General features: G+C 34.0%; 1 protein-coding gene across 2 annotated transcripts in view; it reads left to right on the top strand.

Annotated features, from left to right (window-relative positions):
• The window catches only part of LOC6048311 (tyrosine-protein phosphatase corkscrew), a 47,777-nt gene that overhangs the window by 1,624 nt on the left and 23,603 nt on the right, over window positions 1-22,550 (top strand). The window lies entirely within an intron of this gene.

Here is a 22,550-nt window from a genome sequence, read left to right as displayed (position 1 = left end):
GACTTAATTTGTTTACGATAAGTTTGAGCGATGGGAGAGGGCTAGGGGGTTTGCATGTAGGTGGGTTTTGAAACAGTTGACTAATTGTGGGGCAAACGATATTCTTTTGTGTAATGAGGGATCAAGTTACATTGGTTAATTTGTGTTGATAGATTAAAGCATATAATTTGTTGTTTTCATCATTTTTTAAAGAGTTTTCAAACTACATAGACAAAAATTCGAACAAGATTCTGTCCTCTCTTTCGTGAGATATCGAAAAAATTACAGTTCGGTGAATGAATTTAGAGATTTTCAGGAGAAATTTCGATCACACTAATACATTCTCGTTTGAATTAACGTAGCTAACTATACTGTCACTTTTCGCATACGACCAATGTTTACAAACAATGGCATTTTTTGATGATCATGGAAGAATCACTAACAATAGAGCAAAATGAAAGTTAAACATATCAGTTCTTAAATATCTTTTGTTCATGGCTTCGATTCCTTTCAACATTAGTAGATGAAACTAAGTTTGCTGTCACTTTTTGCAGATGATTATTGTTTGTAAACAAAAGCATTTATTGGTGATCAGCCATCAATAAAGTTTTTCTTTTGCACTCACTAATAAAAAAAATCAAGGGTATCCGAGTTCCTCTTCTCTCCTTCTCGAAATTTTGGCAAATAAAAAGTTTTAAAAATCTATTCTGAAATTTTCGGCAGGGATTTTGGTGATTAACTAATACAAAATAATAGAGGTGGGCAAAAAAAGAGCGAACCGCTCAAAGAGCCGATTCACTAAAAAGAGCGAACGAACCATGGCTCACAAAAAAAAACCGTGATTCTTTTTTAAACTCCGGTCTTTTAAAAGAACCGTTTCAATATGGCATGATTTTTGTTATAAATATAATTTATTGAATTTCCAAAAAAAAAAGTATTAAATTTGTTTTTGAGAATCGAAAATGCAATTTCAAACATTTCAATGCTTATAAAAATCAATCCCAAAAGTAAATGATTTTCTAAACAAAATGAAATAAACTTTTCATTGTACAACTATGTGTACATTAAAGTAATACCGGAATTCAAATTTGAGCATTTTAAATAGCATAATTTGTCAAATATTAACAAAAATCTACTGAATATCAAAGAGATTTTGAAAAAAAAATAATTTTGTCCGATTAGACTTTAGCGTTTATACAGTATGTAAAAAAAGTATTTACACCCCTTGGGCACTATGCACATATTGTGATGAAACATCTAAACAATTTAATGTTGACAGAAACCTAGTACTACGTTTTGTTCAGAAACTCATGCCAGACATTTTGCTACAAAAAGCTCATGAAAAGATGATTTCTATAAAAGTTATATAACAAATACTATTACGAAACTAAAAGGTGCAAAAAGTTTGTACACCTTTCGAAAAATTAACATTAATAATGTTATTTGTTGACAAATCACCATAAATCCAGTCTCCCAACTTCAAATAGGTATCCTTGACTGATTTATAAAATAATTTGGATTGAATATAAAGTTTACTAACAACTTAGTATAAAAGTTTATATAACTCTGGAAATTCTATATAAAACTTATCTAAACTTAATTTTGCAAACTTTTAATTCAACTAAATGTCAATATATTACCATATAATTGCTAAATAAACATTTTGGAGTGGGTATAACACCGTTTTGGGGTATTTGTATCGATAGAATAGATTTTCGTTGGAATTTCGTACCAATCCGGAATTACGTCGTCGGAAAATCCGCCGGCCGCCGGCATTCGAACCTATGTGGCATCGGAAAGGGCATAAAATTTCCGATTTTGATACCCATACATCTAGGTTTTCTATAAAACCCACGATTTAAAATACCTAGGTAAAAACGTTGTTATGGTTTTGTTTGAGCAATCTGCCAAAATGTATGGAATTTCGTAATTTTTGTTCTCGTGGATCAAACTTACTTTTGCCCAGGTATTTAAAAACGTGGGTTTTATAGAAAACCTAGATGTATGGGTATCAAAAGATCGGAAATTTTATGCCCTTTCCGATGCCACATAGGTTGACTTAAGAATTATGGACCGGTTCGAATGCCGGCGGATTTTCCGACGACGTAATTCCGGGTTGGTACGAAATTCCAACGAAAAATCTATTCTATCGATACAAATACCCCCAAAACGGTGTTATACCCACTCCAAAATGTTTATTTAGCAATTCTATGGTATATATTGACATTTAGTTGAATTAAAAGTTTGCAAAATTAAGTTTAGATAAGTTTTATATAGAATTTCCAGAGTTATATAAACTTTTATACTAAGTAGTTAGTAAACTTTATATTCAATCCAAATCATTTTTAATCAGTCAAGGATGCCTATTTGGAGTTGGGAGACTGGATTTATGGTGATTTGTCAACAAATAACATTATTAATGTTAATTTTTCGAAAGGTGTACAAACTTTTTGCACCTTTATTTTCGTAATAGTATTTGTTATATAACTTTTTATAGAAATCATCTTTTCATGAGCTTTTTGTAGCAAAATGTTTGGCATGAGTTTCTGAACAAAACGTAGTACTAGGTTCCTGTCAAACTTTAAATTCTTTACATGTTTCATCACAAAATGTGCATAGTGCTCAAGGGGTGTAAATACTTTTTTTACATACTGTAGATGTGGCGGTATCAGCCGTCTTTATCGATTAAATCAGAATGTAGAGAACTCAGAAAAAAATCTATTCTCGCAATCGTTAATTCGGTTCACGAATGTGAGAACCACGAAGAAATTTATTCACCATACTGCATTTGCACTATAAACGTGAATATATTCCTTCGTGGTTCTCGCATTCGTGAATTTAATTCACGATTTCGAGAATTGATTTTTTCTGTGAAGAGTTCACAGAATATTTTCTCCAAATAAAATATCAGCATCAGTTCATTTCTTGCAGAACTCTTTCTCGTAGGAAATTCACTAAAGCGTTTACTGGCACCAACTACAAAAATGTTTAATTCTTGCAGAAATAAACGCAATTTTAAAATTAACAGCAATTTTTGAAATTCCATTTTTTTCGGCTTAAAAATAAGTTCATTAATACTTCGATATTTTGAAAACTAATGATTGCAATACAACTGGGGATGTGTAAAATGCATTTATTTTTTTATTTTTTTTTTGCGACTTTGGCCAGAGTTGAGGGTTATAAACTTCAAAAAAATATTTGGTATGGCGTAATTTATAAAAGTCCAATTTGAAATAACTTATAAAATCACACGATTCTTGAAAAACCCCTTTTCATCCAAATTTTGAAAAAGAGCGAAAGAGCCGTTCAAAAGAGCGGCTCTTTTTAAAGAGCGAACGAAAATGAGCGGCTCCTAAAAAAGAGCGGTTTTGCTCACCTCTACAAAATAATAATGCTGTGACTTTTCGTAGACGGCCAATGTTTGTAAACAAATTATTTAGTAGGAATAGAATAGCATGGAAAAAAATCTTCATCAGTAGAGTTTCACTTTTCACTCACTGAGAGAAAAACTTAGAAGAGATCGAGCTTCGGTAAAATTAGTGCTTTAAAAATCAATTTTGAGAATTTTGGGAGAAATTTCAATCTCATTAATACATTTGCAAATAAAATTAAATCTACTGTTGAGAGAGATTTTCGTCGATTTAAATTTTGTCGATCATTAGCGAATATTTATATTTTGAAATCGGTGATTGAACTTTTGTTTACTTAGATTTTTTTTTTGATCTTTATAAATCTTCAGCTTTATGCAGATTTTATTATTTATTTGCCTGTGTTTTGTATAAAAAAAATCTTCATCTTTTTTCATCTTATTGGTTTCCCCGTTTTCGACCAAATTGTTGGTTTACGATTAGGACTATTTGGAAGTAAGGGTATACGGAAAAAAAACATTTTTTAAATTTTTTTACCATAAAAATTCGAATATGACAATTTTTTCCGATTTTTGATTTTTATTTTTTGATATGTTTTAGTATTTTTTTTAAAATCTTTATTATAGAGTCAATATTTTTTTCAAATTATGATTTTTAAATAACATCGAAAAAAATTACGAAAAAAATAAACGTGTTTTCATTTTTAAGCAATTCTCTACAAAATCGTTCTTTTTTCATCAATTTTAATTTTTGTATTTTTAAATCTGGCTAAAACTTTTTTGGTGCCTTTGGTATGTCCAAAGAAGACATTTTGCATCATTAGTTTGTCCATATAATTTTCCATACAAATTTGGCAGTTGTCCATATAAAAATTATATATGAAAATTCGATAATCTGCATATTTTGATGGAATTTTTGATCGATTTGGTGTCTTCGGCAAATGGATAAGGACTACACTGAAAAAAATGATACACGGTAAAAATTTTTTTGGTGATTTTTAATTTCACTTTTTATTACTAAAACTTGATTTGCAAAAAACACTATTTTTTTTATTTTGGCTAATTTGGACCTTAGGAAACAATGGACAAAGTTTCATGCATATAAAAAAAACAAATTATAAAATTATTTATAAGTCTGAAACAAATTGTATTTTTCCATAATTTCGCTGCCGGCCACATATTATTGGATTGTTAATTGGGCTATACTGCCGTTTTACGGCGATATGATGTATACGCCATTTTGGACATTTTCAATTTTATTGTACAGTCTGATAAAGAATCCTAAAAGCAACCTCCTGACGAAAGATTTTTTCAAAAAACTGCTCTGGGGCCCATTTTATTAAGCAAACAAACAATGATGTATACGCCAATTTTACTAATCATGATGTATGTATACATTGAGAATTGATAGAAGTCAAATTCAATACTGTTTGAATGTTGATTTGAGGTTTTGGGACCAAATCAAGACTGGGCAATATTTTATTACATTATTTCGATTTAATTCTTAAGGGGACGTCCATTAGGCATTATCCATAAAGTACGTTACGTTCTGAGGGAAGAGGGGGGTTTTGAGAAAGCGTGACGTTGCGTGTTAAAAGCATAGGGAAATCGTGACAAAGGGGGGTGGAGTAAATTTTGGCTGATTTTAATGTGACGTACTTAATGGATGACACCTTATCCACATCCACGTAGACACTTTTTTGAAAATTTTAAACCCACCCACCTCCCTTGCTGACAATTGTTTATGCAAAAAATGTGTTTATGGAGCATAGACAATCGCTAAGGGAGCGTTCTTTTATTACGTAACGCACAAAATCGGATTTTTAGACCCCCCCCTCGTAACAAAATTTCCATACAAATTTTGTATGGAGCGTAACACGGCCTCCGACCCCCCTCCCCCCAACTGCGTTACGTAATAAAAGAACGCTCCCTAATACCTTCCCCCCCACCCCACCCTTAAAGTATCCACGTGGACAATGCATTACGGGATCCACTCAGCTATCAAAATAGCTGGGACAAAAAATAAAGCCAGCTTTGATCGCTTTGATCGAGCAATGTATACATACATCATTGGGCAGGAAAAGTAGTGATTTTTTATTGCTATTTTTACGGCCAAATGATGTTTGTGGTTTAAAATCGTAGAGAATAGGAAAAAACAAGAAATTTTGTAGGGGCCACATTTTTATTGTACTTTTTAACAGTTTCTACAGAGCAGACCTGAAATTAGTTATTTAGAATTGAAAAAATGAACTAAATCAGAAAATCGTGTCTACAGCAAAATCACCTCAATGGCGTATACATCATATCGCCGTAAAACGGCAGTATAAATTTCAACTTTTTTCACTCCTATTTTTTTAATTTTTGCATCAAATAAAACACAATATTCCACATTTTTCCAACAAAAAAAAATCACCTAATTGCCTTCAGCTTAATTTGAGCACGAAGCTTTTGAAGCTTCTCCACCACTAATTAGATTATCTGACCGCTGCGATTGTCGTCAGGAAGCGACAATCGCGTAGATGCAAATTGAAACATTTTGCCCACTTGACACTTGCCGCGCTGAAGACAGGGGCCGAAATTTTCACCTGGCAGAGCACCGTGTGCAAAAATGTTCACACACCCAGGCGAATTTAAGCCAGCAACCATTAGCACCTTCAACGTTGACTGCGATTTGGCTTTTTTTTTCTACAGACGAGGGGAATTTGGCAAATTTTCGAACGGAAATGCCTTGAGTACACTTAGTTTCACAAAAAAAAAAATCATTATTATTAAAATTTACCTCAGCGTTCAAATTGCAAAAAAAAAAAATAAAAAAAATATTTTTTTTTATTTTAAGAAGTTTAAGATATTAGAAAAAATGGCAACCATGTCAAATGTTATGTGCACTTAAGTGATATTTATAAAACTTTTCGAAAAACGTAAACTGATGCTGAAGATAACATTTGGAAGCTTCTTTTTGAAGTTCTGCAGGTTGAGTATTTATACAGGGTTGACCAATTCGATGAGAAATAACTTTGAAAATCTGGCAACCCTGACTTGATTTCTTTTCACTTATTTGTATTTATGAATTTTTCAATGTGATTTTAAATTTGGGATGAAAATTATGCCCAGATAATATGGGATGAATAACTTTCTGGCAATCTGGCAACACTGCCAAACTATGTCGATAGATTTTCAAACAGAACTGAGTGTACTTCACATCTCGAAGGCGCTCGTGACTTCTGTTTGAACAATCGAGGGTAGTCCAGTCAATAACTCTTTTTTTTCTCCCTCTGCTAAGCTTCCAACTTGGACACCTGAATGATGTCACTTGCTTGCCATGAGAGTGTACTCACCTCCGAATTTGGGGTACGTTCACGCAGGCAGCAGCAGCAAACCTTAATCATAGTAAGCCGCGCAACTACCCTTCTAGCAGCTTTGTGCAGGGAGATTACTGCGAGATTACATAACCACGAGTGACCAGATTGCTGCGACCAGAAAGCCCAGAGAGAGAGAGTGCTCTGGGGGGTGCGTTACAGATCGCAGTAGGTTGATCTCGGCGACGACGACGACGACGAACAGGTCGAATTGGAGCAGGTCGATCACATGGTTGCGATTATTACAGGTTGTGGTCCAGGGTGCACTGAGAAAAATTCGAGATTTTTTACTTAACGTTACTTAAAATTCAATTCGAAAACACTTTTTCGCTGTGCAACCAACTCCAAGCTACGTGATTGACCGGTTAGGAGATTCGAATGAGGGGGTTTCCATCTCCAGAGATTGGACCTCGGTCTGATGACCCGTTTGGGCTGCTAAGTGTCTCCAGAATTGGGAGGTCGTTCAGGGTCAGGGACACCGGAATGTTGTGCGTACGCGGAGAAGTAGCACTCCAAAGATTTTGGCGAGCAAATGCGAAATTCTCGTGTCCTCGCGAACAATACAGTCTGAAGGAGCTAAAATTGGATTTTTTTTATTTGCACTAGCACTTGGCAGATGGAAAGTTGGCGCTGCTGGTGAGCATGTTTTTGCGTAGATTTTTGCACATGAAAATTTTACCTTCATGCGCAAATTGGCACACATTTACTGGGTTGACAGTAATTATGAAAATTTGCTTTTGAATAAAAATCATTTTTTTAACATGTTTTGTTTTGAAAATTCGTTGGACAGTGCACGATTAATACAGTGCGATTTAATTTAGTGTTACTTAATTTTTATGTTAATTTTATCAAATTTAATCAAACAAAAACTAAGGAAACATCAAAATGTTTTGAAAAATAAGTAAAACAAATGTGGCAAACCGATTAACGATAACTCTATCGTTATCGTCGGGACGGTAACGAAAATCTAGTTAGTTTCAAAATTGTTCACAAAATACCGTATGTTATTCGAAAATACTAAAATTTTCATAATTCAATATGGGTTTCAAACGAAGCGGAATTTTGCTATGCTTTTTCACTTCATTAGAGATTTTTGGAAAATTTTAAATTTTTAAAATTTTAGCAAAATACCGTATTTTTATTCTAAAATCCTCAAATTTATAATTTACAATATGGGTATCAAACGTCGCAAAATTTGTAATGCATTTTAAAATTATAAGAGTTTTTTTTAATACTGAAATTTTCACAGAAATAAAGTATTTTTATTCGAAAATACTCTAATTTTCAAATTGGCAATATTAGTTAGTATCAAATGAAGCGAAATTTTGGTATGCTTCATTAGCAATTTTTTTTTTTGTGAAAATACTAAAATTTTCATAAAATATCGTATTTTTATTCGAAAATACTCAAATTTTCGAATTTGCAATATGGGTATCAAATGAAGCAAAATTTGTTATGCATTTTCACATTACAAGAGTTTTATGAAAAATACTAAAATTTTCACAAAATATCGTATTTTTCGAAAATATTCAAATTTTAAAAATCTGCAATATGAGTATCAAAAGAAGCGAATCTTGTTATGCGTTTTCAGTCAATTAGAGTTTTTTTTTACAAAAAAAACATAATGTGAAAAACCGTGCAAAATTTCGTTTTGCTTGATACCCATATTGCAAATTTTTAAAATTTTCGTATTTTCTGAAAATACGGAATTTTATGAAAATTTTAGGATTTAAAAAAAAAATGCAGTGAAAAGCATACAAAATAACGTTTTATACTCGTACTGTAAATTTTGAAAATTTTAGTATTTTCGAAAAATACGGTATTTTGTGAAAACTTAAGTATTTAAAAAACTCAAATGAAGTGAAAAAGCATACAAAATTTCGCTTCGTTTGATACCAATATTGAAAATTTTGAAAATTTGAGTACTTTCGAAAAAAATACGTTATTTTGTGAACAATTTGATTATTTATGCTTTGAAACTTACTGCGTTTTTAAAACATATATGGGTCATTCCAGGTCAACTGAGTACACTTTTGGACTCGACCTTTACCGATTTGGACCAAACTTGGAGGGATCGTTTATCTATCGATAGTTAACAGAAATCCCAAGTTTGGTGCTGATTGGACCATCCCTCTATTTTTGGCACCGCCCTCTTTTTTGGCGATTTTCTAAAAAAAAGTTTTTTCTTTTAATCATAACTTAACTATTTGAGCAAAAGACTATCTACAGGTTGCATTTTATAGAAAATTGTCCAAGGAATTCGATAAAAATAAATTGTTAACCCTTAAATGTCCACAAATATTATATTTTATCGTTTTAAGTATAAAAATTCAGTTTTGACCATTTTCTTATATTTTTATTTGTTTTATTTTATCACCATCGTGTTCCCCGGACAATTTTACATTATAATCAATATAGACTTCAAACTAAAATGAACTATTGACGAGATACAGCGATTTTACTGAAAAAAGTTTGATTTTGCGCAGCACTCGGAAGTTCATGGTGTACTTTTCAACAAAAAGGAATGAATCTCGCATAATTCGGTTTTTATATGTGAGAAACTTATTTCGGATTTGAATTCATAGGACAGAGTACAGTGCAAAATCAAACTTTTTTCAGTAAAAGCGCTATATCTTGCCAATAGTTCATTTTAGTTTGAAGTCTATATTGATTATAATGTAAAATTGTCCGGGGAACACGATGGCGATAAAATAAAAAAATAAAAATATAATCAATTGGTCAAAACTGAATTTTTATACTTTAAACGTTAAAATATAATATTAGTGGTCATTTAAGGGTTAACATTTTATTTTTATCGAATTCCTTGGACAATTTTCTATAAAATGCAACCTGTAGATAGTCTTTTGCTCAAATAGTTGCAAAGTTATGATTAAAAGAAAAAAAAGTTTTTTAGAAAATCGCCAAAAAAGAGGGCGGTGCCAAAAATAGAGGGATGGTCCAATCAGCACCAAACTTGGGATTTCTGTTAACTATCGATAGATAAATTTTCCCTCCAAGTTTGGTCCAAATCGGTGAAGGTCCAAAAGTGTACTCAATTGACCTGGAATGACCCTTATTCTAAGTGAAATTTTAACACAATTTGGTTGAATTACGTCGATTTTAGTGATGAGTTATCGTCCATTGTCGGCGATAAGATTATCGCCGGTAAAATTATCAAAATAACGATCTCGATAGATTATCGTTATCGTTAGACGATAATATTATCGACGATGATTTTATCGATTAACAACCTTGGTATTCATATAAACCTTTTTTAAATTGGTCATTCCAAATCTGTTTTTGACTTATTTTTATAGTGAAACAAATAAAATTGCAGAAGATAAAAAAATATAATATTTTTTCGTGCGATTTTGACTAGCCCAAGAAATTTAAGATCTGGCAACCCTGTCCAATGTTTTGAGTTTTTCAACAAAAAAAAATTATATCATAATGCTTTTGTTATTACTCAGATGTAAATTACTGGTTTATTATTGCAAGAAAGATATTTGATAAACATGTTTGATGAAACATAAACTTGGAACATCTGGCAACCCTGCTGTTAAGTACTGCTTCTTATGATGCATTTTTAAAACATTTCAAATGCTGGATATCATTGATAAAGCAGAAAATGCATTTAAAACAGTTTTCAATGGCTGATGGATAACGCTTACAAATATATATGCAGGCGTATAAGATCATCTGAATATTTATATTTGAAAGCGTTACCCATCATTCATTTAATATTTCTATGGTCTGACCATCCTGTTGTAAAATTTCGCTATTTAAGTACTATTTTTCAAACTTTTGAAAGCTGGAGAGCATATATGAAGCTAGAAATGCCTTTGAAAATGTTTTCCTATACATCTTGGTAGATATTTGCAAGGTTATTAAAAATGATTGGTCTGGCAACCCTGGTTTTTATTATCGATATGTTAATAGAATTTGTTGAACTGTTCATGACCATATGCTATATATTTTTGGGTAATAATAACATTGAGGCATTAGTTTCAACGTTTTATAATAATAAAAATTCAAACGTTTTTCGTAGGAATGTTCTAAGAAAAATTACCAACATTTTCCTAAAATATGATCGAATTTGATGAAATTTTTCCAAATTTGCTATAGCTTACCCCGAGTTAAAATTTTACTAAAATTATTCACACTTTTTTTTCAAATTTTTGATGTTTTGAACAATAAATAAAATTTAAGTTGTAGATTTCAATTAAAATTTTTATCTATTTTTATAACATATCAAACATTGACAAATTTCTTCAAAACTCCAACATCCTTATTCGCAACACTAACTAATCTTACAATTACATCAACCTCATTTGTCTCTGTCACAAAATCCACGTGACCATCGCCGGGTGTCCACGCACGGCTGCCTACCTGTCCGTACTCAACGAGCTCCAAAGTGCAGTTCAGTACGTCCAAGCCACGTGCTCTCTCATACCCATCATGGGTTAGATCCCGATTCTCTACCCCTCTCTCTCTCTCTTTCGTGTATGTCTTGACTTGATCCAGAACCAGAACCAGACACTGTGACTTGAGACAGTTTCGGAATTGCGCAGCGAATTCGTTCTGAACAACACCTTGATCGCTTTGTTGTTCTTGGAATGGTGGGGTAATTTGTCAATTGTTGGTCGTTTTTAGATCAATCTGGCAACACTGGCCTTTTCTGGACGTCAACAATTTGAACGATACCCTCATACCTACTGAAAGTAGGTGACCGGTTTTCGATTATTATGCAAAGTTGCCTAGCAGAACGAGATCGCTCTCCTCTCCTTAACACTAAAAGATCAAGCGACGAACCCCGAAAAAAAAACAAAAACGAACCAGTAATCAAAAATTCAAAACTGGTTCTGGGCAGTTTATTTTTATGATTCTTCATTGAATTTCTCGCCCCTCGAAATTGTTATGCATCTATCGTCGCACAAATATTTGCGCGTAAAAAAAAATCTTCGACGACGACCGGCTGCGAATTCCATACCCGCGGAGATGGCATTTGGCTTAAGCTACTTGGCGATTCCGCGCGGTGAACCCGATTGGGAGCGATCAGGTCGGCAAGCTGATGCGATGGAATTAATGCGGGGGGGGGGGGAGCCTAGGTCTGCCTGGGTGTAGATTTGAAGTCAGGTTCACTCGCGTCTCCCCCCTGCGGGGGTAAATTGCTAACGGATGTACCGTTACAGTTAAGACGAGATTTTGGGTACGAATCGATTTGTTTTAATTTTCGTAATGAAATCATGAAATTGAATAATGCTACTGAATTGAATCTTTCATCCTATAAAAATTTTCTTTTAAATATAAGTTGGGGATTATATAACATGATTTTTAGATGAATTTAAAATTTTGTCAAGAATGCATATTATATATTTTTTTGAAAGGTTCAAACAGTACATATCGCTAAAGTCGTTTCGACTAATGGATTTAATTTATATAAAACTAGTATGATTCGATCGGTTTAGAAATAACTTTATAACTTTCTTATGTAAAATAATTATAAATAAGAGTTCAAAATAGAAAACGTATATATTTTATTTAGAAATTTATACAAAAAATCTGAGATTATTATATTAATAAAAATTAAATGAGTAGAGTTTTCAACTACCGTAATCAGGGGAGCCATTGAGTCGGGGGGGGTAAGATTGGGTCATACCAAAATGCTGAAATTTGTATGACCCAATCTCACCCCCAGACCCACTGTCACCTCTGATGACGGTATTATTAATTTTGTTGAAAAAGAAATAAATATAAATATTAAAAAATAACATGCCATAGTTTCAACATTTGCATGGAAAAAGTGTTTAATAATGTATTTTACACTAGTTCAGTTGTTTTGCAATAAAAGTGTTCAAAAATGATAAAATTTGACGAAAACAAAAAAATAGCGAAAAAAAACATTAGCGATAGTTAATCGAAAATTTTCAAAAATTCAAAACGTTTTTTAATCAACTCAAACATGCTAAAAATGATTCTAAACGCAGGGGAATTCATTTTAAATTGATTTTAACTAATTGCACTTAAATTTTCATAAAAAAAATTGAAGTTTTTTGAAAAAATATTTTTTTGTCCCCCGATTTTTCGGGCCAATTTTGAAGGGGGCAAAAACTTCAAATAAAATTTGTACCAGCCTAACAAGAATTTCATTAATTTGCCGGATATTGAACAACGTGAATATTTTTATTGTCAGAACTTTAAGTGTAAAATGCATTTTTTTACAAAACGCCTTTTTTGAAAACATTCGAATTATGCACAATTTTGTATGAATTTGCACTGAATTGGAACATTGCGTGTAGAATACTCAATTTTAAAATAAAATATCGTTTTTTCGAAAATGATCAAAGTTTTATAATTTGAAAAATTTAAAATTGAGTTTCCTAAAAAAAACGTTAAAATTAAGATATTATATCTTGATTATTCACCAATAAAACCGAATTGAATTGAATTGAAAATCATTGAAAATCATCATTGAAAATCATCTATTGAATCATGCTATATTTTACTTTTTGTCAATACTAATTTTATTCATGAACTGATTTGGGAGGCCTCTACTGATTGGTTGAGGTCAAGTGCGTCGTGTGTTTGCTCCGTTATAAATCATTGATTTTGTGGTGGAATGGAGCCGGCCCGTGTCGAATAAGTGTTTAATCGGTCGAATAAGTTGTGTTGCTTTATAATAAGTTGGAGATTATGTGATTTCAAGTGATTTAGACGCATTTTTATCAAATTTTGTGTCAACGAATTTGGGTTTTGTTTACGATTTTTTCGTGTGAGCTTTCAGATCATTTCAGTTTCCGTTGTTCCTGTTGTTAATGTCAAATCAGAAGAGCATGAGCTTTCGCTGGCGAGAGAGGAGGGAAAAAAGCTTTATTGTTATTGTTTTGCTTTCATTGATTGGTGGGAGTGCGGTTTGGTTGACAGGGTTGCGCGTGTACGGTTGCTTCTTAACTCGAAATTTGTGCTTGAATTCGAGTTATATGGTTAACAAAAGTGGTACCAATCTATAGATAGATATGTGTTATTTGCTGTTGGCGGTGATTTTTTCTTGGATGCGTCGAAGAAAGTGAGGCGTTTCGTAGTGTTGGTGTGGTTCTGGGATCGAGAAGTCGGAAAGAGAAGCTGAAGTGTGTTGGCGTGAACGACGAGATGCGGTGGTGTTGGTCTGGCGATGACTCGTTGACTTGACCGCTTCGACAGATTTTGACGGGGGAACGCGATGTAAAAGTGTGCTTTCAGTGGTTAAGAGTGTGAGAGCGAGCGGCGTCGGCACTGTTTTCAGTTTGGGTTGTGCGAGAGACGGCCACTTGTGTGCTGCTGGTGACCCAAACATACTGCAATGCAACCGGGTGAGCGAATTCCAATTGGATTATTAATGTATGTGTGTGAAGTGTGAATGATATTGGACAGGGTTGTTCTTTTGTTACATCAAATCCATTTTAAGAATTGGCTTTTCAAATAAGAAAAGATATAGAAAGCAAATGATAAAAAAAAGAGTTCGAACTATCTTTTGCATTTTTGCCCATGTCGCACGTAATTTAATACTTCGCAAAAAATTAAGACACTTGAACAGTAATTACAATTAGTTAGTTTTGTGTGTGATTGGTTGTGTGAGTGAATGAATGAGTGTGGATAGTATTAATTAATAGTCAGGACTCGGTGCTTGCAATTCCCGTTACAGTTGATATGAAATTCAAATAAGAATGTAACAGAAAAAAATCAGGTATCGGGTCCAGACTGTTAATAACTTGGGTTTAGGGCAAGATAACTGTGATTTTCGAAAAAAAAAACGCGTACAATTATTCAGCAACATCGTTGCAAGGTTGATCGGCTGTCTCTGTTTTGCTATTTACCTATTTCCAGTCATTCAGGTTCAATCTTTCCACAGCCGGCTGTCTAAGAATGAACGGTTTAGATAATTTAAACTACATCCACTAAATACAAATAATACCGGCGGTCGTTAATCATTCATTATAATTTAATTGCAAGCTTTGTGATTGAATGTGTATATTTTTAAGAGTGGAAATAATCCGGTGGTAATTGGTTAAACAACTCTTGTTTAGAATAACACGCAAAAGATCTTTCTTAAGTATAGATACTCTTAAGGCACGGTAACATGTGTTATTATAAAGCGGTTTTTAGTCCTCTAGCTCCGAAGCGTCGCGTTGCATAACGTTTCAATTATTACCTTATGAATTACAAGTTAAGATATTTAAAATTCAAACCGCGCTAACATTGAATCATTACGTTCAACACCCCATACTATAAATAAACATTATTTGGTTATATCTTTCCACAGCCGGCTGTCTAAGATTAAACCATTGCATTTAAAATTTAACAATCAATAATCGGAAATGTCTCATCCGCAGCATCCGATTGCTTGCCTTGAGAATAATACATCATCTCTCCAAACAAAACATTCGATTTTGGGTCGCATCATCATCTTCTATGATGAATCCTGACCATATACCCTACCCTACTAACACAATTTTCAGGTTTCTGGCGCTCGTGGGGTGTAAGCACAGAGTAAATCAGCTGCCCTAGTAGCAACCTGCGCTAACTAACATTCCCGTCCCTTAAAATCGAGGTCTACAAACTGACATGGCGGGCGCCGTTGGTGGCCAATGACTGTTACCTATTCGCAACTGATCTAGCTTTAGCAATCATGGTGTTTTATCTTTTCAGCGCATTCATACATGCTGTTGATAAGGGAAACACCACTAGATCGTCGAAGCCTATAATCAGTAGTGCTGAAAGGATATTACGGTTCTGTTCAGCAACGGAGGGGCAACCATGGGTGATCTCTCATGCTCATGCTCATGCTCATGCACTAATTTTATTCATGAACTGATTTTTTTGTGATTTTTTGTGTTTGAAACTTAAATCTCCCATGCAATTAAAATCTGTTCAGAATTTCGCATGGTTTGATGCCCGTACAATCAGCATTTAATTTTAAGCATTTTTTGAATGATATTTTTTATTTAAAAATTCTCAACAAAAAATCGAGGGGTTCACAAAATTTCACCGATGGCTATTTTTTTTATTGTATACCATTAGTTACCATTAGTTATTGTTACCATTAGTTTCTATGATTAAAAGATTTATACATTAAAAGTTTTTTTTCCCAAAACTTGATAGTTTTGGTTTAATTTGGAAACGAAGTACTTTTTCAAAACTATGCCTTATTATTTTTGGTGTTAAACTTTTTTTTCATGAAATTTCTGCCCATTCTTCTCTTTGGCACAAAAATGCCTTTTTTGATTCACTAAAACATATCATAATTTTCGAAAATCTTCAAAAATGGATTTTGTGAATTCAACTTTTCGTAATAAATGCCTAATTTAAAACAAAAATCAAAAATTTTACGATTGTCCATCTAGGAACCATCCATAAACCAAGTGGAAACTTTTTTAAAATTAAAACTCAATTAAGGCTTTTAATGCTTTTCCTTAAAAATAAACTTTGGACAATTTTCAATTACATTAGATCAATTTCTATGGATCGCGAAGTACTACTTTTGAAAATTTAAAGATTTAGGATAATAAAACCGTTTTTTTCTGAAGATAATTGTACTTTTTTTATTAATCGATCCAAATTTGTTTACAATATTAAAATTTCTGAGACAGAATCATAAAATAAAAATTGCAAAAAAAACTGCTATTTTCACAATGAACTTTTCCAAATTTAAATAAATACAAATGAATGGATGACAACTATTTTGAAACTAAATTTTTGAAATCATTTCAATGCAAAAAATAGAAATGCTGATTTTTTTATGGTTTTTTCTTTGTTGGAATTCAAAAATTCTTGGAAAAAACTTGGAAATAAAATTTTAGCCATTATTTTTTATTTTAGCGTGTTCTTTATTTTTTTTCTGTCAAACGTTTTGGGCAATATGGTTACAAATTTCATGGTTTTGAATACTGGACATGAACATGGATATTTCTAGAGTTTTTTTTTTTTGTAAAGGTCCTAAATAGAACATATTTTTTTAGCTTTTTGGTGGTATTTTAACTATCCAAAAAGCAAAAATTGAAAATTTTTAGGACCTATTTCCGAAAAAAACCTAAGATTTCAACAGCAGCGATAAAAAATGTTAAAATTTATTAAATGCAAAAAATTTTGGGAACTTTGTGATATTGGTCATGTGTAACATAACCTGCACCCTTTTTTCTTATTAATTTATTGAAATTGAAATTAGATTTAAAGAAATTTGTTGAGAGTAACATGCAACTTTTCACTTTTGGTTTGAGATTTTTTTCCTCTTGCTTCTTTTGGTTACTTATAATTGAATAATGATATTATTTCAAATGATTTTGAATATTTCTCCAAAAAACATAAAACTTAACTGTAACAAAATCGCATCTCCACTGTACCCGCCGTCTGCCGCTTGCAATTGTGAAACATTTCCAACCGCGGTACGTGTCCGATCGATATAAACAAAACATTTGGCAACAGTTCGGCTGGCTAGACCCTGGAAACGCAAAATCGAAACCGGCATTGACAATTTCGTTCAAGCCTGAAAGGACACCTCGCCAAAATTGAGTAATACCTCTCTCTCTCTCTACTCTCTCTCTCGATAATGTGTCTATTTCTGCGTTGTTTTGTTCGAATCAGGAAAATCCTTCAGACTGCCTTCAATTACCACAAACGTCCAGCCTCCGGCCACGAGATGACAGTGAGGTAATCAACTCCGCGTCTCGTGTGCGGCTAATTACGGGTTCTAGCTTAACCTCTCCCTCACTCTTCTAACAATAATGGTAATTATCGACCACGGTCCACTCAAGCTCTGCCACCGCACAACTTTTCACCTGTCGCTAATCGTTTGAGCAGAACATATTCGCAGATACCAGCGCGGGATTCAAAGCACCGTTCGGTGACCTTGACCTTATCGGAATCCGGTAGGGTCGGGACCGGGGAACGGTTTGGTGGGGGGAAGGGGCCGAACCCTCTCCCACCATGTCTGTGTCGCTCAAACTGTTCATTGTCGCATTCCTGGGGCCGGAGAGGCTGTTCGGAAGGGCTTTGTAGGGATGTCACAGAAAAAAGTTGTTCTGACTGGATTCGATCCTGGGCTCTTTGCGTGCTCGGAGGTGCCTTTACAGGATTTGCTGTCTTGGTTAGTTCGACAAATTGTTTAAATTTGTATCCCATGAAACTGTGAAAACATTTGTAAGGCTCGGCAAATGTCAAAATAAAATTTCAAACAAAACATTTGTAAAGTTCAAAGATTTTTTAGGCTAAAGTGTGAATAGCATTTGAAAGGTTCCACGACTAATTAGACTAAAATTGCGAAAAAAAACGTTTGTAAGGATTCGCAATTGTATGTTCTCAGACCATTGACAACATATGGTCTATTAGCGATGCGTAATGAACATTTGAACGGTTTTGTTGCTTACATGATTTCTATTAGGTCATTTAATTTGCAAGAACAGGTTGGTGGTCTAATTTGTATGTCCCAGGGAGTTTTATTCAATAAACGTCATATTTCATCAATCTGAAACATTTGTAACTTTCCAAACTCCGAAGAATTTTTTTTTAGGTTTCGAAATCAATTTATCAACTTAAAAATAAAGAAATTTCAAACATCCCTACAGATTTCACCACGCGAGACACGACTCGGTATTTCTCCACTCCATATTTTATTGTTGTTGTCGTTTTTATGACAATTCTCAATGTAAACATACGGAGGGCCAAACCGGGGGAGGGACTCCGCCAGCCACCGAGGGGGGCCCGATTTTAACCCGAGTCCGGGCGGTAATCAATAATAAAAAGCTGCAGCAGACCAGACTAGACGACAGCGATAATGCAGTCCGATTGCGACTCGACTTTTCGCTCGCCTCGAATCTCTGGGGTTGTCACATCGGAGCGAAACCGGTTGACCCTGACGAGGGTTCGTGACTCGCGCGAGAGGATTCCTCGAGGCCCTTAACGCGAATCGATTATGACACTTGTCGCATCGTGAGATAAAATCTGAGTAGAATTAACAGAACATGGCTCTCTAGCGATGCATAAGAAACATTTGTAGGGTTCCAAAAATAAAAAGGAGCTCGTTGCATCCTGAATCGACCTCAAAGTTTGCGTTCAAAACAATCCATAAAAAACGACAACATTTGTAACGTTCCACCGCTCCCCATATGCATCGGTAGCGCAACTCACAGTTCGCGCCGAGATTCGTTTCAGTGTGTGATGTCATGACCGCGGCACCTGTCCATATTTGTCCTGCTGGTTATACGGTTGAATGGAAGATTCCTCGCGCAAATCAGCGAATGTGGCGATCGATCGGACGAGTTTGCTTTTTTTACATTTCAATATCTCACGACACATCTAGCGTAAGGGTTGAGGAGACGGCAAGTAGCGCTACTGCGACCTGTGGTGAGGGGTTCCATATTGGACCTTTGAAAACCGCTATATGGTAGTCATCGTACGACGACCGGGGAGCAGCAGCAGTCAGTGGCGGCAGCACCCGCATATGGAATGAGCAAATTATGGTCACGACGAGCGGGCTTGAAGAGCGGAGACAGGGGTGAAGCTTAAATGAGCGTGTAATTTTTTCCCCCCTTTTTAAAAGTTTTTTTTCTAATTGATAAATATTGCAAAACTGGCAGCCCAAGAATTATGTTCTCAGTGCTTGAGATGATTTTTTTGCTATCTTTTTTAGATCAAATGAAAATTAAATATTTATTAAAACGTCTTTTGAGATGTTCTCACAAAAATTTGTTAGTATAAAAAATACTAGTTAAAAATGAAAAAAAAAATATCAGGCAACCCTGTCATGTTATATGGGCACTTGTGGCATTGATTTCGAAAAAATATGAGATACGCTCATTTAACCCAAGTCTGAAAAGGTCAAAAGGTTGACAATCTGGCAAGATGTTGTCGATAAAAAATAAAAAATAATCCCAAAGCATCGAAATTTCTTATAGCTGCACAGCAAATAAAGTAGGAATCCAGCTGCGTGTAATAGGCCTGGGTTCAAAATAAATGTTGCATTATTTATGAAATTCTATGTAATATTACACCCTGGAATATGTAGCCCATCAGTATGGGAAACCTACTTGACTGAAATGGCAAGCTCATATATGCGTTTATCCTAACAATTCTCCATCGGTCTGATGGCCGAGCGGGCTAAGACGCCAGTCCTTACTGTTGGTGCTGGGTTTGAATCCCGTCGGCTGCAACTTTTTTTTGTGTTTACAATAATTGTACTTGCAACGTGTAATATTATCAGATTTTTTGCTCAACTTTGAGTTCTGTATTTTTAATGTCATAATCAGAACGCAGTAATTTTTGTTTTATTTCAATCTGAAGTTTTGACGCAATTTGTAGTGATAGCAAATTTTGTTTAAAATTGTTGCCCTTCACAAATTCCTCAAAATATCAGAGAAAAAAAAACTATCGATGAACATTGAAGTTTTCATTGTAATCATCAAGTAATCATTTAGTACAGGGCATTGAAAACTGTTTTAAAATCCATTTTATAACGTTTTTATAATATTATCAAGTAGGGCAGGTTTATTTGCGAAAAAGAAATACAACGTTAGAAAAAAACATACTTTAATAAATTCATTGATCAAAATCAAAATCAAATTATTCGCTCTACAGCATTGCCTTGGCGTTCTCGATTGCGAGATTCCTACTCGAAACTAAGTGTCCGAAGGCTTGATTGTTGAGGCAATTGCAAACCTCTTTTTACACCTTAGCTTCCATCAACCCCGGGATTCGAACTGACGACCTTTGGATTGTTAGTCCAACTGCCTACCAGCGACTCCACCGAGGCAGGACCCAGGGAGACGACTCCTACACCTGGACTGAGCTAACGACCTAACCTTTTGGTTAGTCCGGGGCCAACATTTACTTCCCGTCCGACGGAAGGCGTGATCAGACAAATCTCGTCTCGAAAAATGCCACCGGGACCGTCTGGGATCGAACCCAGGCCGACTGGGTGAGAGGCAATCACGCTTACCCCTACACCACGGTTCCCGGTTCATTGATATTTTGCCTATTTTGGCAGTAGCATAATACTTTGTAAAGCCTTTTATGATATTTTTGCCAGAACAAATTTTAAATGTTGAACTTGAAATGCGAATTTTATTTTATGTTTTTTTGTCCTCGACCCTCAACTTTGACCGAACTTTTAGAAACATCGAACGAAACAATTAAATTCTAATTGTAGTTTGTTTTTTGCTTTCAATTCAAAATATTTTTGATTGTTTTTAACAAATTTGGTCTTGTATAATCTATATTTGAAATTTTTCGTTTGAACCAACTTTGAGTGCAATAAAAGGGTGATCCTTTTTTTGCAAAAAAAAAGCAGTTTCATGAACCGATCTTAAGTAACAAATTTCGTTCATTACCATTCCATGTTTGAACATAAAAATTAAAAACAAATATAATAAACAAATAATTTCAAATTTAAATTGTTTCAAATTAAATTAGTTTAATTAAAAATATATATATTTTATTTTGAAAACTACATTAACAAAAATAGGGATAAAGAATTTACATTGTGTCAATTTATTAAATATCGTTTCTTTTGTACACCCAACCGGCGGTCGCATGATTTTGATGCATGGCAGCATGAAAGTATATCAGAATCTGCATGAAAACTGTCCTCATCCATTTTTTGCGATATAGGGGTATGACATTTTTGCCCGTTACGGATAATTATCGACATTACCGACGGCAGATTGATTGTATTGTAGAAAAAAAATCTTAGCAGAACGAGGATTGAACCATCAACTTCTAGATTGCTGAACCGACACGCTACCACCGCGCCATGGACGCTTAATGAATGTCAAGGGACAGAGCGCGAACATAATGTTCTCTCTAGAGTGTTGCTCGGGTTTGCGCCAGCATTCTATGTGTTGGTGAGAACTGCAGATCGCTGACGTGTTTACACGCGGGCAAAAATGATCTATGGGCTTGCTGCAAAAAATGTAATAAAATATAACATTTTCTGCAGCAAATCCACTGTTGCAGATTTTGAGATATATTTTTCGTTTGGGTGTATGAGCTTAAAAAAACAATAGAAAAAATAACACGAGAAAATAAAACATTTTGTAAATATTTTTTTCTACACTAGAAATTTGTGATAATCGAAAGTGATTGTGATTGGACACACAATAATAGTTTAAATTCATTAGTGTTTACTGAATTAGCAGGAAACAAATATTGTTGCTAAAAAAATAGGGTGGCCCAATTTATTTAGAACAGTTAAAAAATGCTGATCTATTTTATCAAAATCTTTTAGGCCATAAAATATTTGATTTTAAAATCCCCCCACTGCTCAAAATTTCTACAAAAAAATTAAAGAGCAAAAACAATGATTGAGTACAATTTAAATTATCATTTAAAATAATTTGTAAAACCGATAACAAACAATACAAAAATTAGAAAACGCTGGAAAAAAAATATTTTCATGAATTCATTAATCATTTGCAAATTTTTAATGAGAGCATAACTGTAAGGAAGTCTAAATTTTTTTTGTTTCGATATTTCAAAAATCAGTCTTTAGCTAACTCTGCTTGTGTTAGGGTGGGTACATTTTTACGTAAAATCAAATTGAAAAACTAATAAAATTTACTTGACAATTTAATCAATCAAGCTCGCCTTTTTTTAATTGGGCTAGAAATAGCACGCAAAAAATAATCTCTATTTTTTTTATTCAAATAATTGACAATTCAACACAACTTCATCCCTGTTCCACAAACTCACACCAATAAAAACCCTCTCTTCCCTCTTTTCCCACCCTTCACCCTTCAACTTCCCAACTTTGAATTCCACTCGCCATCATCACACCGCAAGCCGGTAGAATCTCGTCATCCGCAGCAACTTCCGAGCCGAAG

The sequence above is a fragment of the Culex quinquefasciatus genome, chromosome 3 (assembly GCF_015732765.1).
Source record: "Culex quinquefasciatus strain JHB chromosome 3, VPISU_Cqui_1.0_pri_paternal, whole genome shotgun sequence".
Taxonomy (NCBI): domain Eukaryota; kingdom Metazoa; phylum Arthropoda; class Insecta; order Diptera; family Culicidae; genus Culex; species Culex quinquefasciatus.
This window is presented reverse-complemented; position numbering and strand designations above follow the sequence as displayed.